The sequence below is a fragment of the Dipodomys merriami genome, unplaced genomic scaffold, assembly GCF_024711535.1.
Source record: "Dipodomys merriami isolate MVZ:Mamm:240054 unplaced genomic scaffold, mDipMer1.0.p SCAF_1112, whole genome shotgun sequence".
NCBI lineage: Eukaryota > Metazoa > Chordata > Mammalia > Rodentia > Heteromyidae > Dipodomys > Dipodomys merriami.
The window spans coordinates 49,727-76,632 of NW_027202397.1; the positions used below are offsets into that span (position 1 = coordinate 49,727).

At 41.6% G+C, this 26,906-nt stretch overlaps 1 long non-coding RNA gene across 6 annotated transcripts in view; it reads right to left on the minus strand.

Moving 5' to 3' along the window:
• LOC138822507 (uncharacterized) overlaps nt 1-26,451 on the minus strand; it is a 34,170-nt gene extending 7,719 nt beyond the window's left edge. Inside the window, exons 1-10 of one of the 6 annotated variants that reach the window (XR_011370522.1) lie at nt 26,419-26,451; nt 26,113-26,190; nt 24,351-24,713; nt 20,087-20,208; nt 18,526-18,564; nt 12,127-12,193; nt 11,763-11,866; nt 8,949-9,113; nt 5,031-5,193; nt 3,857-3,941 (exon numbers count right to left, since the gene is read on the minus strand). This is a non-coding gene — a long non-coding RNA (uncharacterized lncRNA). Of the gene's footprint in view, nt 1-3,856; nt 3,942-5,030; nt 5,194-5,403; nt 6,319-8,948; nt 9,114-11,056; nt 11,143-11,762; nt 11,867-12,126; nt 12,194-18,525; nt 18,565-20,086; nt 20,209-24,350; nt 24,714-26,112; nt 26,191-26,418 lie in introns of those variants that run through there. The other 5 variants (XR_011370524.1, XR_011370525.1, XR_011370523.1 and 2 more) reach the window with 5 other exon arrangements.
• Between the last annotated feature and the right edge of the window lie 455 nt (nt 26,452-26,906).

The window sequence follows — 26,906 nt, forward strand, 5'->3', positions numbered from 1 at the left end:
GAACAGAAGGACTCAGGGACAGTGCCCAGGCCTTGAGTCCAAACCGTAAATGCCAACCGGGACAAGCTATCCCAGCAATGGATGTTGAGACAATGGCCAGGACAAAGTCAGTCCTGACCATGGAAAACCATGGAAAAGAATAAGAGATGATACCCTAAATGGAGTCACTTTATGCTTTATGCATTGTTTCTGGCAAAACTGGAGCTTCAGCTTCCACCCCCACTACAAAGGCAGAGGAGGGGTCCCGCAGAGCAGTGGGGACCTCACAGATGAAGTCCTTCAGGGGTGGGGGCCTCACAGAAGAGGCTGCAAAAAGGAGTATACCTCACTGGGAGGCCGCAGAAGTGAGGGTGCCTCGTGGGGAAGGGCAAAGAAGTGAGGGTGCCTTGTGGGGGAGGCTGCAAAAGAGGGGAGGGCCTCACAGGGGAGACTGCAGAGGAGGGGAAACTGCAAAAGCAGTACACAGAGGAGGAGTTTAAACTTAAACTCATCCATACTTTTACCTTCAGTTGCAAGGGAGAGGGAAAGAGGGAGAGGGAGAGAGGAAGAGAGGGAGAGAGGGAGAGAGAGAGAGCCAGAGCTATCTGCCCAAGCACTCGCAGAAGTGGAGTTTTAAATTTGGGGCAAAATTTGATTGAAGGGGCTCAGAAGCCCTCCAAGGCCCAGGTGGCCTTAATGTAAAGAAATTTAGTGTCCTTCCCATGGTAACGGACCTGATGCCATGGGCCTATATTAGAGTGTTCTCCACAGTACAGGTTGGCTCCTAAAGGGGGTGGTGGCCCTGCCAGTGGAGAATGTCTTCATGTTTGTCCATTTGCATTCCTTGGGCCATGGAGGAGGGGTCCTTGGGCCAAGGTAGGCCCCTGGCACTTGGCCAAGGTTTGGCTCTGATGAGGGGAAGGGGGGCTCGGTAAGTCACAGAGGCCCAGGTACCCTTACCACTGAGATATCAGAATCAGAAACGCAGACCTCAGATAAACTTTTCACTTACCCTGGAGTGGGACTTAATTAGCAGTGTTGGATGGGCTGGTAGAGCGCTCAGTCAGGAGAAAGTTACCTTGGTGGTCCTCTGGTGGCTGGCGTATAGGATCTCAGCATAGGTCCCAGGGAAGCTGGTTGAACCTCCTTCCGAAGTGGAGGGAGGATCAAACCCACTGGGGAGCCTATCCCCACAGGGGCGACCAATGTAAGAGGATTAGACAAAAATCCATGCAAGGGGACCATGCAGAAGCAGGAAGGCAAAGGAGAAAGATTATTACAAGGTTTATTAGAGAAGCGATATTTCCCCCAAGAGGGAGCACATGACCTCCATCACTATCCTGGTAGCAGGAGGATCTGAGGGAAAAGGAAGTGAGGTAGATGGGAGTCCAGGTGGGTCTGGGCAGAGAGAGGGAGGGGCCAGTTGTATGGAGGGAACTCCAGAAATGGGAGGGGACCCAGGTGTAGGTGCTCATACTTCGAGCTCATGACTCTACCTGATTCTGGGGCCTGGATGAGTTGCCTTGATCTCTTCTAAGTCACTTTACCACATGAGGCTTTTCTGAACTCATACATCACTGCAAATTGCTAACATTCCTCCCTAGCACATCACTCAATATATTTTTTCCATCATATATTTAAACATATTTATGTGTATACATTCCCTACCCTCTCCCAACCCCACACACAAAGGCATAGACCTTCAAAACAAAGCTTTTCTTTTTTTCCTTGCTACAGTGTCTAGAACCTAATAAACTCAATAGATACAAAAGAGTGAGTTGGGTACTAGTGTCACACCTGTTATGCTAGCTATTCAGGAAACTGAGATCTAGAATCACTTTTTCCATTTATTTCCCGTTTTCATTAAAATTTAAGCATTAAAGGAACTTTTAAAGAGAATCAAGACTTCCTTCTTTCTGGAGGTTTCCTTCACTCCCTTTCACCTAGTCCAGCTCAACCTATGTCCCCCTGGGAGTTTTGGCATCCCAGAAAATCCACAGTCCCTCAGACCCCAGTTAAATTCAGACAGAATCCAGCATTGCCTTTACTCATGTGGTGGGCAGAGCAGAAAGCATACACCACGTGTGCTATCCAACACCTCAAATCCACACCTGTGCCACTTCCATACTCCCAGCCACATGAGCAGAATTGTGTCACCAACGCTTGCACTGGCATAGGCTTCCATGGTCATCAGGACAGATGTCCTGAGAGTTATTTCATCTGCATAAGGTGACATTTCCTGGGTCCAGGTATATTGCTGATCTGTGAAATCACTGGCATTGGAGCAAGCCAGGGCTGCTGCAACCGCACTGTAGGATGCATCTCTCTGCAGCAAAACCTGAGGCCCTTCCTTCCTAGACACAATGGAGATCCTAGAAAATTCCCTGCTTGTCCCTAGGTGAGTCCATGAATTTATCCACAGCCCTCATCTGTCAGAAATGAACAAAGAGTACAGAATTGTTCAAGTCATTTTCCTTCTTCACAGAAGGGTGCACTATCATCCTGGCCCCCCAGAGCGAGGCAGCACACCAAATGGGGGGATCCACTTGGTTTTCATCCCAACCTAGGAATGATATTGTCCCTTCTCATGTTGCTAAGGTGTCAGGATCACATCTTTGTAAACAATCGGTTACCAGGGTAATAGGGTCATAGAAGGAAGACAAGTCATTCTAACTATCAGTGGACCATCCCTAGTCAGGAGGCAGTGTACTTTGGGAGGCTATTGCTCAAAAGCAAACATCCTTTTTACCTGTTAATGAAACTGCAACTCCACTGCACCTCACCTTTGTCATTACAACAACAACAACAAAAAGAAAAAGAAAAGGGTGTTTTGGACTTTCTTGTCAGGACTGGCTTGAAAACACAATCCTCAGATTTCAACCTTCTGAGTAGTGCCAAGGTTTTTTATGAGACAATTCTCTCAAATTAACCACCAAGAAAGAAGCAAAAAGAAATAAAGAAAAGTCCAGGACTTGAGCTGAGGTTCAACTGGAAGATCATGGACAGCACCCATGCCCTGATTTCAAACCTATGACCAGCACATCATCATCATCATCATCATCATCATCATCATCATCATCATCATCATCATGTGAATAAAAAGACTGTAAGAGCCTATTAAGAATATTAAAATTGAGGGCTGGGAAGTTGGCTCAGTGGTAGAGCTCTTGCCTTGCATGCATGAGGCCCTGGGTTTGATTCCTCAGCACCATATAGCAAAAAAGAAAAAAGCTGGAAGTGGCTCTGTGGCTCAAGTGGTCGAGCGCTAGCTTTGAACTGAAGAGCTGAGGGACAGAGCCCAGACCCAGAGTTCAAGCCCCATGACCAACCACAAAAAAAAAGAATATTAAAATTGAGTGAGCCAGGCACTTTTTGGTGGCTGACATGTAATCCCAGTTAGGAGCATGAAATCTCAGGATGGTGGTTAAAAGCCCACCTGGGCAGGAAATTCCATGAGGCTCTAATCTCCAACTAACCAGCAAAAATGCCAGAAGTAGAGCTGTGGTTCAAGTGGTAAAGCAACAGCCTTGAATGAAAAAGCAAAATAACAGTGACCAGGCCCAGATACATAGGGTAGGACTACTAATAATTAATCAATTAAATACAAAACACAAATAAAAATCAGAGTGGAAGATGAGCACAAAAGCCAAGAGAATTGGTGGTTTACACCTGGAGCTCAAGCTACACAAAAGACAGAATTTGAAGATCTGGGTTCCAAGGCATCCCAGGCAGAAAAGTCCCTTACGAGTTTGTGAGTATGTATCAGGTAGGGGTCTTGAACCCAGGGCTTGAAATAGAAATTCTTTTTTCTTAAAGGTAGCATTCTACCACTTCCTTTCTTTGGGGGATGAAATGGAGATAAGTTTTACGGACTTACCTGCCCGGGCTTTCAACCCCAATCCTCAGATTTCAGTTGCTGATACAGTACTCTTATATTCTATGAGATTTTTATCTTCCATGAACTGCCAAAAAGTAAAAGAATCCAGAAGTTGATCTGTGTGGCTCAAGCCACAGAGACTGCTTGCTTTGAGGGAAAACGAACAACAAAAACCCTCATACACAGTGGACCTGCCCTGGTTTCAAACCCAGGAAGTGACCAGGCCCTATGTTCAAGCCCTAGGACCACCACCACCAGCAACAAAAGAATGACTCAGGGACAGGGACTAGGCCCTGAATACAAAGCCTAGAAACAGCATTAAAAATAAAAGTAAAACAAATTCAGAGACTGTGGCTAGGCTCCAGAGTTCAAGGTCTAGAACAAGCACCAGGACACACACACACACACACACACACACACACACACACACACACACACACACACACACACACGAAATGAACAATATAATAAGAAGGCAAAAGAAGAAGAGAGAAGTCAATGAAATATTTTTAAGTAGTGGCTCATGCCTATAATCCTAGCTACTTTGGAAGCTGAAATTTTAGGATTGTGGTTCATAGTCAACCTGGGCAGGAAGCTCCATGACACTAGGTTTTATGTGTGCTAGTCCTGGGGCCTGAACTTGTGCTGTTTTGCACAAGACTAGAACTATTCTACTTCCATGCTCTTGGTGATTAATTGGAGATGAGAGTCTCAAAAACTTTCCTGCCCTGGCTGGCTTCGAATCACCATACTCTGATTTTAGAACCTGGCTAATGTCCCTGTCTTCCCATGAGAATCTTTCTTTTTTTTTGGTTGGTCATGGGGCTTGAACTCGGCGTGCACACTGTCCCTAAGCTCTTCAGCTCAAGGCTAGTGCTCTACCACTTGAGCCACAGGGCCACTTCTGGTTTTCTGGTGATTTAGTGGAGATAATTGTCTCATGGACTTTCCTTCCCAGTCTGGCTTTGAACTGCAATCCTCAGATCTCACCCTCCTGAGTAGCTAGGATTACAGGTGTAAGCCACTGGCACTCAGCTTTTTTTTTCTTTTCTTTTTTCGTTTTTGTGGGTTGTGGGGCATGAACTCCAGCTCTGGATGGTGTCCCTTAGCTCTTCAGCTCAAGGCAAGTACTTTACCACTGAGCCACTTCCCAGCTCCTCCATAAGAAACTTACCCCTTATGAATCACCAAATTTGTTTTACAAAGCCAGATGTTGAAATGTGGCTTAAGTTTTGGAGCCTGCCAGCCTTGCTCAGGACACGGGAGAGAGACTCCAGCACAGTGACCTTGCCCTGATTTCAGGTTTAGGAAGAGTCACCACTCCCTGTGTTCCAGCCCTAGGACCAGAACCAAATAAATAAATAACTCCCACATTTTCACTGTATTTGATGTTGGGGTAATTTGTGAAGGCGAAGGGAAAAAACAAATTGTTTAAATAGGGTTACAGCTAGACCTATTGCAACAATGAGATGTACAAGAAATTATTTCAAAAATGAACTTTACAACTTTTGCCTGGTGGGGGTGGTAGAGAACATTATATAAACAAAGCCATTCATGCAGCTGTTGCTCAAGCTGTTAAAGTATGCTAACCTTGAGAATAAACAATACAAAAAATGCTTCATTCACAATGGCCCTGCCCTGACTTCAAGCCTCAGGAGAGTGGCCATGTCATGAGTTGAAGCCCTAGCAACAAAAATGAAAATAAATAAATAAATAAATAAAGCCAGAACTTTATCTGTGGCTCAAGCCATAGACACTGCTAGTCTTGAGAAAGAAAAGGGAAAAACCTCAGACACAGTGGCTCTGCCCTGATTTTATGACTAGCAAAAGCTAAGGCCCTATGTTCAAGCCCTAAGACCAGCAATGAAGAAAAAAAAAATACAGCAACAACAAAAACTCAAAAAAAAATGCCCAAGTCCTGAGTACAAACCATAAGAGCATCACCTAAAATAAATGCAGAAAGAAAGAAAAATACATAAAGAGCCACAATTTGAACTGTCTTGAGGTGGGAAGCCTACTAGTCTTGAGAAAAAATTAGGAATAATGACCAGGCCTGGAGTTCAAGTACTATAACAAGCTCAAAAAAAAAAAATCTGTTGAGATCCAAAAGGAGTCTCTCAACATGAAGATAGGCTTGACTATCTCACTGGAACATCTTGTGGCTGAGTTTACAGAACCACTCTCAGAAATCCGACCCTTTCATCCTGCCTTATGCAAACATCCTGCAGCTGCTAATGACCACCCTTTCACCCTGCCCTACGCAAACATCCTGCAGCTGCTATGGCCAATGAAAAAGCTTCCTTAATGGCCAATTTAAAAGCTTCCTTATTCCAAGCATATAAATACCCCTGTGTGAAAAATAAAAATTTGCAGCTTGATCAGAATCCCTGTCTTGCTGTCATTCTTCATGTCTCTTGTCCCTTCATTCCTTCTCGTTTAGGTTCATCGCCCTCATTGACGTCCTGCAGGTTGGGACAAAAATCCACAAAAAAAAACTTCAAAACAAAAACCTCAGAAACAGTGGCCAGCCCTAATAATAAGCTGGATGACCCAAACTTATGAAAAAATGAAAAAGAATAATAAATTAATGAAAAGAAGGACAAAAATATTAGAGCCAATTCAAGATTTTAAAAATATGGTTCACACCTATAATCCTACCTGCTCAAATAGCTGAAATCTGAGCATTTGTGGTTTGAATCCAGCCTGGGCAGGAAAGTAAATGAGAATTCTTTTCATTTATGGTACTCCTGGGCTAAAACTTGAGTTTTACTCAAGGGTAGAGCTCTACTGCTTCCTACCTGTTGCTGGTTAATTGGTGAAAAACGTCTCATTGATTTTCATGCCTAGAATGGCTTTGAACCTTGGCTCTCAACTTTCTTTTTTTTCCTTATTTATTTATTTTATTTTATTTTTATTTTTTTGTGAACACACTGTACAGAGGGGTTACAATTACATGGGCAGGTTAATGTGTACATTTCTTATCAAGCATTGCAGCCTCCTCCTTTGTTTACACTTAACATCCCTTCCCAGCCTCCCCCCCATCTGCCCACCCAATCCTCCCCGCTAGCCCCCCCACCAACATTGTAAAGCTCGTTTTCGACATGACAATTTGTACTTCTCATTGTTGCAACAGGTCTACCTGTATCCTTAAACGACTTGTTTTTTCCCATCTCCTACACAAGTTATACTGACATCAAATATAGTAAAAGCAGGGTTATACTGTGGGGGAGGGACATACAAAGCTACAAAGAGATAATCTTATAAATGCGTTAGAAACAAATGCATGAAAGGAAAAAAAACATTTGAATACATATCTAAGGATTCATTTTCCTAACATCACATTATCTGACCTTTTCCGCTTGACTCATACATATACTAGATATTGCAAATAAGGGAAACCATGGGACCTATGTTTCTTTGGGCCTGGCTTACTTCACTTAATATAATGTTTTCCACGTTTTTCCATTTCCTAACAAATGGGGCAATGTCATTCTTTCTGATGGAGGCATAGAATTCCATTGTGTATATATACATTTTCTTGATCCATTCATCTACTGAGGGGCATCTGGGTTGGTTGCATATCTTAGCTATGGTAAATAATGCTGCAATAAACATAGTTGTGCTAGTAGCTTTAGTGTGGTCTTGTTTGTAAACATTTGGGTAAATGCCCAAAAATGGGATTGCTGGGTCATAGGGGATCTCTATGTGAAGTCTTTTGAGGAACCTCCATACTGCTTTCCAAAGTGGTTGAACAAGTTTACATTCCCACCAACAATGAAGTAAGGTTTCCTTCTGTCCACATCCCCTCCAGCATCTGTTGTTGTTAGAGTTCTTGATTTTAGCCATTCTAACTAGAGTGAGGTTGTATCTCAATGTTGTTTTGATTTGCATTTCTTTTATGGCTAGGGAGGTTGAGCATTTCTTCATGTGTCTATTGGCCATCCTTCTTTCTTCTTCAGAGAAGTTTCTCTTTAAGTCTTTAGCCCACTTATTTATTGGGCAGTTGTTTCTTTGAGGATTTGTTGTTGGGGGATTTAATTTTTTGAGTTCCAAGTATATTTTAGATATGAGACCCTTGTCTGTTGTATGGCTAGTGAAGATCTTCTCCCAATCCGTGGGCTTTCTATTGATCTTGCTAGCTATGTCCTTTGCCATGCAGAAGCTCTGCAACTTCATGCAATCCCATTTGTCCCACCTTTCTTTGATTTGTTGTGTTTCCGGGTCTCTATTCAGAAAATTTTGGCCTGAGCCGAGGAGACCTAGGGTTTCTCCTATTCCATCCTGTAATGTTTTCAAAGTGTGTACTTTGACTTCGAGGTCTTTGATCCATTTGGAGTTGATTCTGGTGCAAGGTGATATATAAGGATCTAGCTTTAGTTTTCTACAAGTAGTTAACCAATTTTAGCAGCACCATTTACTGAAGAGGCTGTCTTTCTTCCATTCTATTGTTTTAGCTTCCTTATCGAAGATTAGATGTCTATAGGTCTGTAGGTTCATTTCTGGGTTTTCAATTCTATTCCATTGGTCCTGATGTCTGTTCTTATGCCAATACCAAGCTGTCTGGATAGTCATCTTGGCTTCCTGTAGTACTTTTTTTCTTTCTGTATTTTTTGACTGTTGTGGGGCTTGAACTCAGGACTTTTGTGCTGTCCCTGAGCCTCTTTGAACTCAAGCCTTGTGCTCTACCATTTGTGCCATAGCGCCACTTCTGGGTTTTGAGTGCTTAATTGGACATAAGAGTCTCACAAGGACTTTTCTGTCTGGGCTGGCTTCCAACTGAGGTCCTCAGATCTCAGCCTCCTGAGTAGTTAGAGCCATAGGACACTTATCTCACTTGTTAGGTTTTAAAAAAAGAGATAGCCGAGTAAGAACAGCACCATGCATGTGCTATTCAGGTAAGGGACTAGTTTTATTCAGTAGACCTGCTGGGACCAGGCAAGGTTGGCACTCCACCTGGCTGGGAAAAGCCTTCGAATGAGAGAGAGTTGGGAAAGAGAGGAATGAGAGAAGAAAGAGCTAGAAAAGAGCAGAGAGAGCAGAGAGAGCAGAGAGAGAGCAGAGAGAGAGTGTCTGGGCCTGGGCTAGGCCTTACCTAGGGTACGTGCAGAGAAAGGTGTGGCCACATCAAATTCAGATATGACCTCAGTGGATGCAAATGTGACTTCTTCCAGGTGTCCCAGTTCCCAAGGTAATGCAGTTACTGGATGGAGACTTTGCTGTGAGGAGGGTGGAGTCTGCTTGCCATCCAGGAGCGGACCTTACAATATTAACCACCAAAAAAAAAAAAAAAAAGATGAGCTATGGCTCAACTTGTAAAACTTCCATCCTAGAGGGGGGAAAAAGCCCAACACCTCAAGAAGACTGGCAGGTCAAGCCCTAGGATCACCATAAAAAATGAAAACCAGGGCTGGGAAGGTGGCTCAGTGGTAGAGGGCTTGCTTGCTTTGGATGCATGAGGCCCTGGTTCGATTTCTCAACATCACATAAGCAGAAAAAAAAGCTGCAAGTGGTGTTGTGGCTCAAATGGTAGAGGACCTGGAGCTGAAATGCTGAGGGATAGCACCCAGGCCCAGAGTTCAACCCCAATGACCAGCCAAAATAAATAAATAAATAAAAGCCAAATACAAAGAAATAAAAACAACAACCAAAAATAAAAAGGAAGAGTTGTGCACTGGCTAAAGATGTAGTGCTTGCTAACTTGGGGGGGGGCGGAGGGGGAGAAAGCATGGAGACTGGAGACTGGCCAGGCCACTTTGAAGCCCTGGGATTAACACAAAGAATAAAAACAACAACAAAAAGGCAGAAAGTGAGCTTTGGCTCAAATAGACTATCAGCTTTAAATAAAAAACAAAAACTAAACAACACTGACCAGGCCCTGTGTTCAAGCCCTAGGTCCAGAACCAAAACATAAGAAAAACCTAGCCAGGTGCCAAAGGGTCACACCAGTAATCCTAGCTACTCATACTCAGGAGGCTGAGTTCTATGGATCACAGTTTGATGCAAGGAAGGAAAGTCCGAGAAACATAATAGACTACTTAGAAAAAGCTGGAAGTGCTGCTGTGGCTGAAGTGGTAGAGTGTTAGCCTTGAGCAAAAGAAGCTCAGGGACAGGGCCCAGGCAGAAGAGTTCAAGCCCCAAGGTCGGCAAAAAGGAACAAAGAAAAAAGAAAGTGAGTAATTAAGCTGTGGCTCAAGGTATGAAGCCTGCTAGCCTGGAGAAAAAAGGTAAAAAATGTAAACAAAAGTATTAAAAAATTATTCCCAGAACCACATGCTCCAGTGCACATTTCCCTACATCCTTAGTGTGCAGACAACCAGGCCAATGCCCCTGCTATATCCTGTATCTCTATTTCAATTTGAAATTATTTGAAATTTCAATTATTTGAAAACTGCCTTCTGAGAATTGCCACATAGGGACCACATTGAGAATTATTGACCTCAAAAATATTTATTAACATGATTTCTTTTATTCTTGTGATTTTTCTATGTCCTCATCATTACTTCCCTAGCACCTAGCAAATTACCTAGTATAAAAATATAGAGACATATCTGCTTATTGAACATCTACATGTATATTTGGGATAATAAGCTAGTTTATATAGGGTCATCAACACTGAGCAATTTTTACAATGGGCCTCATACTTTGTAAAAAACAAAAACAAAAACAAATAACACAATTTAACCCTCAAGAACTCTACATTTGCTAGTCAGCAGTCACTCATACCTCTAATCCTAGCTACTAAATGGAAGCAGGTGCTTGTGTTGTTAAAAATAGTAATGTTATAAAGGAAAAGCAGAGAATTATTATAGACTATAGGAGATCAAGTATACACAACTATATATAATTCATGATCATGTACTGGTATTAGTACTGGAGAAAAAAATGAGAGGGCAGAATTGAGCCAATTGTCAAGACTGAAATATAGACAAAGATTAAGCAAAAGTATGGCATTGTGATTAATTTACTGAAGCCGGTAACTACTGTGGATATGTAATAACAGGACATTTTTATCCTGAGGAGAGCAAGATTAAAATATGTAGGAATAGAGGACTATGATATATACAAGTTAATCTCAAATGTATGTCCACAAAGAGAACATACACACAAATAAGTGATTAAGCGAAAGAAGGAAAATGTTAACTATAGTGAATTTTCATAAAAAGCACACAAATACTGTTTATATTCTTTTTATGACTTTTCTTAAATTTGACCATTTTTAAACAATACTAGATTGAATAGTGAAGAGATGCACTTGAACTGCAGAAGATGAGTTCCCGAGGAGTGTTCTGAGAGGGTTTCATGGAGAAAGCAAACATTAGGGGATAAGAATAAAAGATCAAGTGTTACCATATGAAAAATTATGGAAATCCAAACATTCAGACTACAACAATAAAGTACCAAGAGTAAGAAAGTTCACAGACACAGAAAATAACTCAGGGCTACTGTGGGTTGAGGTAAGGAAAGAGGCATGAATGGTTTAATGGCCCAAAATTTCTGTCGAGGGTGATGGATATGTTTGGGATAAGATAAAGGTGATGGTTCTACAATACTGGAAATGTACTGAATGTCACTGAATTGTGGTTATAATAATAAATGTTATTACTATTTCCCTATAAAGAAAAAAATCATCCCATTTTAGAGGCTACTGTTTCCAGGAAACTCTCTGACATTATATACTCACAGGAAACTGTACTCTTTTTTTCTTACATTCAGTAGATTTTAAACATGTATTTCTTTATGTTTTTTTTTTCTTTTTGAGTTATAACCCTGCTAGAACAGGCTGGCCTGGAACTTTCTGCTACTTTGTTGCTTGAGGAATGTCTTTCTTTTACCCAAGACATTCCATAACAAAATTTATTTTCTAATAACAACAACAACCAAAAAGATCAAGTATTAGGGTCCTTACCCTAGGACTTAGGAGCAAACAGGACATCCTGATTATATCAGTTCCCTCTGTCCAGAGAGCATTGTGTGCCTGGGGCGTACTGGTTTACAGAATGTCTCCTGAGCCTGGGAAAGATAGGGATAAAAGGAAAAAGCATCCCATGTCCTGTGCATGAGCAGGCAATGGAATATATGTTGTATTAAATATTTCTCTGGATATAGCACCTCCCTGCCCACTCTGACCTTGGATATGCACATAGCTCACAAGTCACCAACAAAGAGCAAGGCTTTCGCTCTTACTTCCATATCGTAAATGGTTACTATCTCAGTTTTTATTCACTGAAGTGTCACAAATGAATCTCAATCACCAAGAAGTAATAACTTACCCTGGCCAGTTTGTCTGATTTGCAGGAGATGTGTTGGTAAAAACATCTGTTATCTCTTCAGAAAAATCTTCATCCCATGAAAAAAAATAAAGTTTTACATGAAAAACATTCCAGAAAAACTGCTGAGGATCACAAGAAAGGTGAGAAGGAAGAGGAGTGAATGCAGCAGAAGTATGCATAACAATTTAATGAGCATGGAATATGAGTGCTTATAGAATTTTTTCCTTTCCTTCTCAAGTTTTTATGATGCATTGTTATCATTATCCAGTCTTTTACTATTAAACTTAAATGCCCAATTAAGACAAACATTTCTGAGACTTTTCTTCCACCACTGGTTAAGCTGAAGCTACAGGCGTTAGGGATAATAATAATCACTCGGCCTTCTGAGATTTCTGGGCAGACTTTGTGGCCTTGCCAGCTCCAGCAGACTTCTTGTCCACAGCTTTGATGCCACACAGCAACTGTCTCCTATCACAAACAGCAAGATGACCCAAAGGAGGATAGTCAGAGAAGCTCTCCACATACACAAGGCTTGCTGGAACCATATGAACCATGACAGCATCACTAGACTTCAGGAATTTAGGACTAGCTTCCAACTTCTTACAAGATCTCTGTTCAAGTTTCTCTTTCCACTCAGGAAACTTGCAAGCAATTTAAGCTGAATGACAATCCAGGACAGAGGCATAGTTAGCACTGATTTGGCCTGGATGGTTCAGGAAGGTCACCTGAGCAGTGAAGCTAAATGCTTCCTTGGGATCATTCTTGTTGTCATCACAAACGTTGCCACACCAAACATCTTTGGCTGACATGCTTATAGAATTTTTTTGTGTATAGTATGTCGATAGATGTTCTTAATGGGCTTATAAGAGAGGTGGGCATTATCACACGTTGGCAATAAAGATAATGAAGGCTGGAAGAGGTCAAGAATTTCCACAAGATTTCTTAGCAAAGGTTAGGAGTTAAACCTTGGCCTCCACTCTCAATGCTCTTTGCGTCACATTACAGAATAATGAATGGAGAGTATGAAGCAGATATTGTATAAAGTAAATGGAATTCAGGGCTGGGAATGTGGCTTAGTAGTAGAGTGTTTGCCTAGCATGCATGAAGCCCTGGGTTTGATTCCTCAGTACCACACAAACAGAAAGAGACAGAAGTGACCCTGTGGCACAAATGGTAGAGCACTAGCCTTCAGCACAAAGAGGCTCAGGAACAGAACCCAGGCCCTGAGTTCAAGCCCCAGGACCAGAAAAAAAGAAAAGAAAAAGAATTTAAAAAATGGAATTCAAGTTATGGGAAGAGTTTCAGGCAGAGTAAATGAGTGCCAAGATTAGGGGGTGAAAGCATAGCAGGAAGTTTAGTATGATCACAGCATTTAATGTAAACAAAGGAAAAAAACAACAAAGTAGGATCCAGCAAAGACTGGGCCTTTACACCCTAGTAAGATTTCAAAGATTCTAACGAAGAGATGAGGAACCACTGAATGATTTTTAGAACAGAGACAAGTAAGATCAAATTTAAATCAAAGGAAGATAATTTTAGTGGCTGAGTAGAGAACTGATCAGCACTAATCTAGGAACAAAAAAGGAAGTAAAATTGAGGGAATAATCCATGATCCAAGTGAGCAAGGTGATGTTTAAATCAGCGGGAGAAAGGATTAATGTTGGAAGGGTGCTAAGGAAAATGTTATCTTGATGATGGGAAAGCAGAACACCTCACTGAAGAAACATGCAAACATATGGGTAAGTCAAGAGCAAACTATAATCAAGACAGCCAAACATACTGTCAGGAAATATTCCTTCTCTCTTTACACAAATAAATCCTATCCATTCACTCACTTTGAGACCAGCCTAAGGTTTTAGCCTTTAGAATCTATATATTTTTTAATCAGCAGTCTATAGCTTAAAGGGCAAATTGTTACTGCTTTATCTGACCATTGTCCCCAAAATTTCCCGGGATTGGCGGGAAGAATGTATCATAGCTCATTTGTGCCTCTCCCTTGGCATTTAAGAGAAAGAATTAAAATGACTTAGCAATCCCAAGTATAAGATGGATTGTGAAGCTGATCTCATTAATACCATCCTTACCAATGTAACTCATTTAAACAACATTTAACTATATCCTAATATGAATAAAAATCTAAAACCTGACTCGTAGGTTGTCATCCAACTAAATCCTACTGGGTGCAAGAAATTAATCTGAAAATATAATGACATACCTATATCACAAAATATTGACAAAATGATCCAATAGCATGCAGAATTTTTTTTCACTTATATTTATCTCATTCTGTTCTAAAAAATTATTTAGTGTGTACTTAGAATGTAAATAATATTCCAATATATACATTTAATTTACAATGTTCAGATATACAATGTATTATGTTTGAGTGTTAATAAACTTATTTTTTGGTAAGTGTTGTGAACAAAATGAGGCAGGTCACTGCTGTGGCTCATGCCTGTAAACCTAGCTATTTGAGAGGTTGAGAATGGAGGATTATAATTTGAGGTCAGCCTTGGCAGCACAGTTTGTGAGATCCCTTCTCAGCCATAGCCTGTTATATTAGTATGTGCTCATCCTCCAACACTAATGTGAGAGTCCAAAATTAAGAGGATCTCAGTTCCAGCCCAGCATGGGCAGAAAATTTTAGGAGATTCCATCTCAACAGAGAGGCTGGACACAGTGGCAAGTGTCTGTGATCCTAACAATGACAGGAAGATGAAATCGGTAATTGTAGTTCAGGCATGCATCTTCCGATTTTGGGAGAATCCTTCCTTTTTCCAAAGTCCCTCCAAAGCCCACACTTTATTCCTTTATTTATTTATTTTGTTATTGTTGTTTTTGGTGCCAGGACCACAGCTTGAACTCAGCTGATGTCTTACTAATCTGAACCACAACACCAGTCTGTCTTTTTCTTGCTAAGTGGAGATAGATCTAAACAGAATTTTCTGCCTGGCTGGCTTTAAACGTCCATCCTCCAGGTCTCAGCCTCCTGAGTAGCTGATTATAGTCGTGAGCCACCAGCACCATCCTACATAATTTCGATGCAACTTCTCCTCATCTCAATGCCAGTCACCAAATGCAAAGCCTCAGGCAAGTACTGTACCATGGAGTTACACCCCTAGCCTAATACTGGGCCACAATCCTGCCCAATATATACTTAATTCTGTGGAAAGTATTTGGTAGTGATCTTCCACCATTGTTTTACTTTGTTATGATGGTACTGGGGTTTGAGCTCAGCTCACTCAAACTTAGTAAGCAGACACTCTACCACTGAGCCATGCCTTGGGCCCTGCTTTCCCTTGACTATTTTCAGGGAGAGTATGGTTTCCTGCCTGGATGCATGCCTGAACTACAATTACCGATTTCATCTTCCTGTCATTGTTAGGATCACAGACACTTGCCACTGTGTCCAAAAATGCTGATAGAAAAAGATGACCAACACTACCGCAACAGCAGGTTCCTACATTTATCCCCCGTCAGCTACATCCGTTTTTATAGTACTTCATTGAGATATCATTAAATGCCAACATCACTGCTGAATTCTCAACAAATATCACTGAGGAGGGCTGGCACAGAGTGAGAGGAGTTGGGCAGGAGTCTCTTTTCAGAGTCATTTCTGGTGAATATATTAGACAAAAATCCAACTGTTTAGAAAATCCTTCAGAGTCCTCTGAATGGTATTTAAAGTTCAGGATTCCCATTCCTACACCAAACAGATGCTGATTACATGAACAAATGCAGTTAATTGCACAAAAAAAGTTTATAAATAACACAACTGTCATATTGAGGACTAATTAGAAAGAATGCAACTATCTAAACACATCACAATGGCTTTATGTGTTTCCTAAGTTAAGACTTCTAAAAAGCAGATTTTTTAATCTATTATATCTTTGGAATCATTAAAATAATTACCATCCCTTGCTTATGACTATTATGCCACTTATTGAATACATTATTTCATTTTTGTTTTGTTTTGTTTTGTTTTTGCCAGTCTCGGGGTCTGAACTCTGGGCCTGGGCACTGTCCCTCAGCTCTTCAGCTCTTCAGCTCAAGGCTAGTGCTCTACCACTTGAGCCACAGTGCCACTTCTGGCTTTTTCTGCTTATGTGGTACTGAGGAATCGAACCCAAGGCCTCATGCATGCAAGGCAAGCACTCTACCACTGAGACACCTTCCCAGCCTCTGAATAAAGTATTTCATTTAGTACTTATTTTAACAACCTGTAAGGAATTAGATTGGGTTACCTTACAGATGAGAAAAGAGCTCAGTATCACAGGTCACATGGCTTTAGTAAAAGACAGATCTTTATTTTGACTCAGTGGATAACTCCAAAGCCCATCATAGTTAACTGCCATCTCAATACTTCAGAAGAACATTAAGAACTTATGTTCAAAAAATCTTTTTTTCTTTTTTTGTGCAAGTCCTAGGGCATGAACTCAGGGTGTGGGTGCTGTCCCTGAGCTTCTTCAGCTCAAATCTAACACTCTATCACTTGAGCTACAGCTCCATTTTGGGCTTTTGGTAGTTACCTGGGGATGAGTCTCACAGACTTTGCTGGTGAGCTGGCTTTAAACCCATCCGGGGTCTCAGTTTCCTGAGTATCTAGGTTTACAGGTGTGAGCCACCAGTACCTGGTCAGAAAACATTTTCTAATCAGGAATCAAGCTTTTACATAGACTAAGGAATCATTTATTAGTAAGATGTTATACAATTGTCTAGTCTGACTTCTTAAACACGATGCTGAAGACAACAAACAAAAAAGAAAATGTCCCAGTCTGCATAAAATCCATACTAAAGGAGTAAGAAAAGTTTCTCACTGAGAAATATTTGCTTTGTAGAAAACTTGAAGACTAGTTATTTTACAGTTGATGAGAAATAGAAAAAAATCAAATGAGGTTTAGAGATATCAGTGGCAAGCACACTGACAGTTCAAAGAAGTAAAACAGAGAGCCATCTTTAAAAGCACTGACATTTGGAAAATTTTAATCTGGCAGCTCTCAAACATGCTCGTCTCAGGACCTCTTAATACTCTTAAATTTTGAGAGCTCCCAAAGAGCTAATTAAAAAGGTAAGGTGGCTCAGTGGTAGAGTGCTTGCCTTGCATGCATGAGGTCCTGGGTTCGATTCCTCGGCACCACATAAGTAGAAAAAGCCAGAGGTGGCACTGTGGCTCAAGTGAGAGAGCGCTAGCCTTGAGCTGAAGAGCTGAGGGACAGTGCCCAGACCCAGAGTTTAGGCCCTGCAACCGACAAAAAAAAATGTAAGTAGAGCCAGGAACTGGTGCCTCTCACCAGTAATCCTGGCTACACACTCAGGAGACTGAGATCTATAGATTGCTATTAAAAGGTAGCTGGAGCAGGAAAGTCAATGAGATTCTTATCTCCAATAAACCACTCAGAAAACAAAACAAAACAAACCCAGAAGTACAACTATAACTCAAGTGGTAGACTGCAGCTCCGGATCAATGCCTAAGTGCTGAATTCAAGCCCCAGGACTGGCACAAAAATAAATAAATTAAATAAAAAATAGGGGATACACATGCATTAGCATGTGCACGCACACACACAAGAGAAACAGACAGATATGTTAAAAAGTAGAACTCAGGTAATGAGCAAAGCATCAGGTATTGAGTCCTAGTTTCACAACCCAAACAAAAGAAAATTTAGAACTCAAGTGCTTATGGTAGTTTTGTAAATTTAAGAACAAAAACACTGGGGATGGGAAGGTGGCTCAGTGGTAGAGTGTTTGTCTTGTATGCATGAGGCCTTGAGTTCAATTACTGAGCACCACATAAGCAGAAAAAGTTGTAAGTGGCGCTGTGGCTCAAGTGGTAGAATACTAGCACTGAGCTAAAGAGCTGAGGGTCAGCACCCAAGCCCAGAGTTTACTCCCCACAACTCACCAAAAAGAAAGAAAAGAAACACTACTTATTAATATACGCTTATTGAAAAACACTGTATTTTCCAAAAAAGGTAAAATTTCAGCAGAATAGTCCCATTGTTTTACATCTTTAATAAATCTCTTCATCCTTTAGCCTAATGAAAGACACCTGTATTCTCTCATCTGCTTTTATACTGTCTGTTGGGTTATGTTGTTTCAAGTATATGCAGAAAAACTACCTTACAAAGTCACTTAGTTAGAAAAGGAAGAAGTATTTTAGTTGCCTTCTCAGATTATCAATAAAGCTAATGCTGGCATACTCCTTAATATTACACTAAAACTCAACTAGTGGTCATCTCTTAAAATTTAGTTGTAATGAGATACATAGCAATGAGCCTGAAGCTATACCATAAGATTTTCTGCTTGGATGTATTAAATTAAAATCAGTTAGTCTTTTCTTTTCTTTTGCCTGTACATGATTTGCTAACATCACACATTAAATAATGGGAAAATACTCACACCGAGTGACACAAATCTTCCAAATGCTGACCAACTGTCCTGAAATCAATGAATATAGCTGTTATTATCAACACAGATTTCATCAGCATAGTCTGTAAACAGCACTGGGAAGCTACAAAGCTCAACAGAGCAATAAATACATTCTACAAAATTGAAACTTAGTTTGAATGTGTATCATGACTCATACATCGTTGCTTTTCTCATTGAAAAGGCTCATTTCATTCACTTTTAAGAAATGTTCACCAAATAAAATTCTAGTCTCTATGACCACTTGTATACTTCAGAGTGAAAATGTCATTCCATGGCAAAGTAAATAGTTCATTTAAACACTACAAATGGGCTAGGCACTGGTGGCTCATGCTTGTAATCCTAGCTACTGAGGAAATTAAGATCTAAGGATCATGGGTCAAAGCCAGTCCAGACAGAAAAGTCTGTGAGACTCTTATCTCCAATAAACTACTCAGAAGAAGCCAGAAGTGGTGCAGTGGTTCAAGTGGTAGAGCACTACCCATGAGCAAAAAAGCTTAGGGCAACATCCAAGCCCTGAGTTCAAATCCTAGGACCAGCTTTAAAAAAAAGACAAAACTTAGTTCATTGGATTCCACTTTCTTAAAATAGCCAATTAGCAGAGAATATGTCTTAGAAATATATCTAATTAAATGTTAAAATTAAACAACCCTTAAGATTCATTTGTCCAGAAATTACATTTTATACTAACTGCCACATTACCTAATTACTATAAAAAATGAGCAGCTTCAACATTCATATTTTCTAAGAGATACAGGCTTTAAATTGTGGAGGCAGGGAGGGGGAAGAGTGCCACTCACGTTTTAGGTACTACCAACTTTTCTGCCTCAATTCAAGATGGAATTAAGGATCCCACAAGTCATGAGGCACAGATGAAGTATCCAGAGATATAAAGAAACATCAGCCAAACTGAGGACAAAATCTGAAAAAGCAATCTTTAACTGTAATCACTGGCAGGGGTGTATGAACAATATCAGTATGAGGGATGATAAGAGAAGTCTGACAGGGAAAAAAAAAGAAGACATAAGCAAGAGGCTGACGTGTTTGAACACCTAGATGGGGGAAAGTTGCAAAAAAAATTCTACATGAAAATTCTTACTGCAAAAAAGAGAGAGATGCAGGGTACCAGTGGCTATCCCTGTCAGACTGCTACTAAGGCAGCTGAGATCTGGGGATCATAGTTGGAAGCCAGCGTAGGAAGAAAACTCCGTGAGACTCCTATCTCTAATCACACACAAAAAAAAGCTGGAAGTAGAGGTGTGGCTCAAGTCCTTAAAGGTCTAACTTTAAGCAAAGAAGGTCAGGGACAGCAAGCAGACCTTGAGTTCAAGCCCCAGGACCAGCACAGGTGTTGTGCGTGCACACACACAAACACACAAATCACTCTAGTAATAATAAATAATCTAGTAATAATAATAATAATAATAATAATAATAATAATAATAATAATAATAAATACCCTAGTAATAATAAATACTCTAGTAATAATAAATACATTGCATCTTCCCACTCCGATTCTGAATTTTCATATTACCTTTTTTCTCTTCTTCCTCTTCCTCAAAAAATTCTGCTAGGGAAAATGCTTCTGAGTTGTTCTAATTCAAATATTAGAGCCTCTAATTCTTCTCCACTCAGAGAGTTAAGGAAAGATTTCACCTGAATGAAAATAATAAAATATTGTGTAAATATTAATGAAAAAAATCTCATAAGGAGAAAAGACTGAAGAGCTCATGCCAGCACAGCTCTGTGTGTGTGTGTGTGAGTGTGTGTGTGTGTATGTGTGTGTGTGTTTGTGTTGGTCCTAGAGCTTGAACTCAAGGCCTGGGTGCTTACCTTTTGTGCTCAAGTCTAGCACTCCATTATTTGAACCACAGCACAACTTCCAGGTTTTTGGTGTTTAATTGGAGATAAAAGTCTCACAGACACTCTTATCTGAGCTGGCTTCCCACCATAATCATCAGATTTCAGTCTCCTAAGTAGCTAGGATTGCAGTACCCAGTTCTAATTTTTTTTTATTTTTTACAGATCCTGGAGCTTGACCCGGGAGCTATCCCTGAGGCTCTTTGTTCTCAAGGATAGCGATATACACTTGGAGCTACAAGACTACTTCCAGCTTTCTGAGTTGTTTATCAAAAATAACCTGTCTGGTCTGGCTTTCAATTAACCTCAGATCTCAGCCTCCTGAGCTAGGATTAGAGCCAGAACTAATTTTTTTAATAACCGTAACACTAGGATAGTGTTTATTACTAGGATACGGTTTAGTAACAGTAGCACAGAAGACGCTAACAGAGCTAAAAACAAGAAACCAACATCCCTGGCTCTTTCTCCCTCCTTTCTTCTCCAACCCTTCACTTCTGAGCTAAACCAGCAGCTGCCCACAGAGGCTGATTCTCTAGAGAGATGTATGCATTCTACGGCTGTATCTAAAAAATGCCCCCGGTTGTTTCATTTCTCCTATCTCTGCATGGTGAGTGGGGAGCCCAAGGCCAGACAGTTCTTTGCTTCCCAAAGTAACATGCTCTGCTACACTGGATTTGCCCACCAGGGGTGCTGTTCGCTGAGAGCCCTGCCCACAGAAATTCCACAGGCCACTCAAGTCCCCTCCCTGGGCCTTTGGCTTCCCTACCCCAAAAACTCAGGTTGAAGGAATGATTGTCAGTCCACATTCCCTACAACCACATGCTTTCACCATTATTCACCATATTCCACCCATCTCATCTATTAGGATCCCTTCCATCTTTCTACCGTTTCTCTCACATTTCTTTTTTTCTTTTTTGGCCTCGGTCGTGGGGCTTGTACTCTGGGCCTGGGCGCTGTCCCTCAGCTCTTCAGGTCAAGGCTAGCGCTCTAACACTTGAGCCACAGTGCCACTTTCGGCTTTTTCTTTTTGCTTATGTGGTGCTGAGGGCCTCAGGCATGCAAGGCAAGCACTCTACCACTGAGTCACCTTCTCAGCCCCACACATTTCTATGACCTTTTTAATTACAAAGAAATCAATAGAAGAAAAATAGAGCCAAAAGAAAGCATTACGAAACTCTGAATACTTTCCATCTCTTTTCCACTTGGAGGAGAAACTGTTGGTGTTCAGGAGAAAGGAATTGAGGTTCTCAGGAAACTACAAGAAGGCAAGAGGGCTGACAAGAGAAAGAAAACCATCCTTAAACATGAATGCAAGGGTAGGAATGTCGCTTAGTGGTAGAGTGCTTGCCTAGCATGCATGAAGCCATGGGTTGGATTCCTCTGGACCATATACACAGAAAAAACTGGATATGGGGCTGTGGCTCAAGTGGTAGAGTGCTAGCCTTGAGCAAAAGGATCTCAGGGACAGTGCCCAGGTCCTGAGTTCAACCCCCAAGTCTGACAAAAAAAAAAAAAAAAAGAATGCAGCCAGGTGTCAGTGATACACACCTGTAATCCTAGCTACTTGGGAGGCTGAACGGATCTGAAAATCACTGTGCAAAGTTTGATCCCTTTTGCCCAGAGACACCGGCACCCATTTATCTCAAGGAAAAGCAACAAAGGCCCTTCAGGGATGCTATAGGTCTCTAAGATTGAAGCCTCCCCGCCCCCACTTCTGAAGGACATGAAGGAGACACAAAGCTATTGTGCAGATGGCATTATCTCTGAAGAACACCTGGCTATTGTGGGAAGGAGATGCACAGGGGGTCAAGGATGGAGATGATCTACAAAGTGCGTTCTGTTGGAGATCAAAGAAGGATCGCTTCAGAGGAACTTCACACTTGGAGAATCCAAAAAGGAACTTATGTCAAGATGGAGGAAACCCACACTTTCCTTCTGTGGCCATCAAAGAGATGCCAAGGTCTCTGCTGTGTGCTTTCCCATTTTCTCACATACTGCCTGGGTCCTATAATAGCCCACACTATGTAATCCTCACCACTAAATTCCCATGAGAATTCACCTCAAGTGAAGGTAAAGTCTACTTTGTACTGTGTGGGCTATGGCCCTAAGCAGGATATAAATCCATCCAAGACATGTTTACAATCTGGATCTGAAGCAAAAACAAAACAAAACAAAACAAAACAAAAAACCCATGGCCTGAATCTGGATGCTAGTGGCTCATGCCTATAATCCTAGCTCTTCAGAAAGGCAGAGACCTTGGTTTGAAGCCAGCCTAGGCAGAAAAGTCTGTGAGAGCCTGATCTCCAATGAATCAGCAAAGAATTGGGAACAGGAGCTGGGAAGGTGGCTTAGTGGTAGAGTGCTTGCCTACCATGGCTGAATCCCTGGGTTCAATTCCTCAGGGCCACATACACAGAAAAGCCAGAAATAGCGCTGTGGTTCAAGTGGTAGAATACTAGCCTTGACCAAAAGAAGCTTAGGAACAGTGCCCAGGACCTGAATTCAAGCTCCACGACTGGCAAAAAAGGGTTGGAAATGGAGCTGTGGTTGATATGGTAAAGTACCAGTCTTAAGCAATAAAAGCCAAATGAGAGCTCCAGGCCCTGAGTCCAAGCCCTAGTACTAGCACAATTATAAATGCACACGCACACACACACACACACACACACACACACACACACACACACACACACACACACACACACACACAGAGTTTAGAAGGGGGAAGAAATGAATTAGAAAGGGTTGAGAGAAGGTTGAGACGATATGAATTCCTGCTGATCTTGTCACCACAGTGAGTCAGGCAAAAGTTCTGTTTCCTTTCCAGCTATGCTGACTCACTCCTCTAGAGGTAGAGATAGGAGAACCATAGTGGAAGGCTAGCCAAGACAAAATTTAGTGAGAATCTACCGAAAAAGGAGGAAGAGGAGGACGAGGAGGACGAGGAGGAGGAGAAGGAGGAGGAGGAGGAGGAACAGGAGGAGGAAGAGGGGGAGGGGAGGAGGAGCAGGAGGAGGAGGAGGAAGAGGAGGAGGAGAGAAGGAGGAGGAAGAAGAGGAGGAGGAGGAGGAAAAGACACTGGTGGCTCACATATGTACTACTAGCTATTAGGAGGCTGAGATCTGAAGGTCAAATTCTCAGCCAGCCCAAACAGAAAACCCTCTGAGTCTTATATCCAACCATCCAGCAAAAGACAGGAAGTAGAGGTGTGGCTCAAGGGGTAGAATGCCAGCCTTGAGCCTCAAAGCCCTGAATTCAAACTATAATACAAATACTTAAAAACAAATCCAGACATGATAATGCATGACTATAATCCCAGCTACTCTGGAGGCAAAGGTAGAATGACTGTGGTCCAAGGTCAGTAGGAGTAAAAACATGATACCCCTATCTGAGGGAAACAAAGAAAGAAAGAAACCCCAAAAGTAAACAGGACTGAGGGTATAGGTAATATAGTAGAGTACTTGCCTGGTAAATGTGAGACCTTAAATTCAATCCCAAGCACCACAAAATAATCCAGTTTTGTTTGTAGTTTCTTAGGTATCTCTGGGAAGGTATGTGGAAAAGAGATTTCCCAAATAGAAAAGGGACCCTCTGGACACTGGTGGCTCATGCCTTTAATCCTAGCTACTCAGGAGGCTGAGATCTGAGGATCACAGTTCAAAGCCAGCCAATGCAGGAACATCTGTGAGACTCATCTCCAATTAACCACCAGAAAACCAGAAGTGTGCTGTGACTCAAGTGGTAGGGAACTGAAGAGCTCAAGATCAGTCCCCAGACCCAGAGCTCAAGTCGCATGACTGACAAAAAAAAGAAAGAAAAAGAAAGAAAAGGGAACCCTACTAGATTTTCCATGCCCCACTGTGACCCTTGAGGAAATTAGATTAACAATACAAGCTTGAAGTCATTCACAAAACCTCACACAAGTTAGCTGATAGTACCTTGCCAGTTGCCAGGAGTGGGAGAATTTGACGGCTTCTGCCAAACAGAGAATTAGGGGCTTCGTAAGTGACCTTCATGTCTCTATGTGGGTTGGAGCTCCTCATTCACAAACTGGTCACTTGGATGAAGGGTAGCCTAGCAACTTCTCTATTATCCTTTTATTGTTTTTCTTCTTTTTTTTTTTTTTTGCTACTGTTATGCAAGAGTGGCACAGTGGATCTGGATTGGCAAAGGAGTTTTGTGACATGGAAGTCTGCTCTTCGTGATCCTATTTAAGATATTCATTCTGGTCATAGATTTACCAGAAAGAGTCACTTTTTATTCCCATACCTATTTACTTCTCTGAGGCAGAAATGTTTACTCTACATGTGGAAAAAAGAAAAAGAAAAAGAAAGTGTTAGAAAGAAGGCAGTTCTGTGGGTTTTTGAAACAGTTGACTCAACTTCTTGTGGTTCAGCCCATTATTTGTTGTTATTGATGTGGGGCTTGAACTCTGGTCCTGGGTGCTGTCCCTCAGCTCTTCAGCTCAAGGCGAGCACTCTATCAGTTGAGCCATAGTGCCACTTCCAGTTTTCTGGTGGTTTACTGGAGATAAGAGTCTCACAGACTTTACTGCCCACGCTGGCTTTGAACCAGGATCCTCAGCTCTCATGTCTTCTGAGTAGCTAGGATTAAAGGTGTGAGTCACCAGCACCCAGCCAGACTGTTTATTTTTTAGGCGGGTTATACCCTCACTCCTAATTCCAGCTTAATTTTTTGAATATATTTTCTAACTTCCCTATTACCTTACCCTGCCTATATTATCCCAACTATGGTTTCTTTTGAATTGTTAATAGATTGCAGAAAATTTAGTAGAAATCATATCTTGAATTTGGAGGGTAAGCTCATGCAAACATGTTTGCCAGTCCTGGGGATTGAACTCAGGACCTGAGCACTGTCCCTTGATCAAGGCTAACACTCTACCACTTGAGTCATAGCTTCACATAGCTTTTTGGTGGTTCATTGGAGATAAAAGTTTCATGGGCTTTCCTGCCTGGGTTGGCTTTGAACCACAATCCTCATATCTCAGCCTCCTGAGTAGCTAGGATGACAGATGTGAGCCACCAGTACTTGGCTCATATATTGAATTTTCAATGTGAATCTTTTCTCAGGCTGATGAATGGGATTTTCTCCTGCAAAGCTGAGAAGAGACAGTACCTACAACTTCAGATCAGCCCAGCAATTCTGAGTTAATAACTAACCACTCTAGCACACTGTTGCTAGGCAAAGATATCCAGTAGTCAGGGTGAATTAAACACATTTTCCAACACACAACATTTTTGCTTATAATCATCTTTTCACATACAACTCCATCACACATTAGGGAGCACCTGAGAAAACTCAAACAAGGCTGGGGAAAAGAAAAAAAGACAATTACAATTCGGGCACTGATGGCTCACAACAGTAATCCTAGCTACTCAGGAGACTAATATTTGAGGATCATGGTTCAAAGCCAGCCCAGGCTGGAATGTCCTTAAGACTTTTATCTCCAATGTACCACCAAAAAGCCAGAAGTGGAACTGTGGCACAAGGGGTAGTATACTAGCCTTGAGTAGAAAAATTCAGAAACAGAGCCCAGGTCCTGAGTTCAAGCCTCAGGACCAGAACATGCACCCGTGCGTGATTGCGTGCATGCATGCGTGCACATGTGCACGCACGCACGCACACACACACACACACACACACACACACACACACACACACACACACAAAATGGCTCACCATTTCCTTCCCAAGATACCTGGCTCCAGAAAGCACCACAGCATCACTATTTGCAGTGCCCATGAGACAATCGACATCCTATAAAAGACAAGTGTTGTGTTTAGATCAAATGTTTGCTCTTGTATGTAAAGCATGGTTACCTTGACAATGAAGGCCACCCGTATGAAGCACTAAGCACTGTCCCGTATGAAGTTTGCCATGTATGTCAATTCACTTCATCCTGGCAGTAATTAGCTTGAAAGGAAAGCTATGATGCTCTCATTTAACAGAGCAGAAAGTTGAGAATGAAGGAATACAGGATCTTACTCATAAACAGTCCTTAAGATGGTGACAGGCCTGTAGCCTGGGTAACCTAGTTCTGAAATCAAGTTCCAAAAAGAATGTCCTCATTATAATGACCTCACAATTCTAGTTGACCAAGAACTCAGGGAGGGGCAACGATGTGTGCCAGGGGAAGGCAGCAAATGTGATAATCTTGGTGATGGGCTGGACCTATCAGTTGTGAAATAACCAAAAAACAACTTGGAACACATAGGAGTGAATTCAGCAGGAGCATCTGCTCCAGGTCTCAGCAGGAAACAAATGCCCCATGGAAAGCCCAGTACTAGTAGATCATGCCTATTATCCTAGCTATTCAGGCAGCTGAGGTTTGAAGATCAAGATTTGAAGCCAGCCTTGGCAGAAAAGTCTGTAAGACTCTGATCTCCAATTAATCAAAAAGGAAGAAGTGGAGCTCTCTTGAGTAAATCAAAACAAGCAAGAGAGACTCAGAGTCTAAGTACTTGTACACCCCC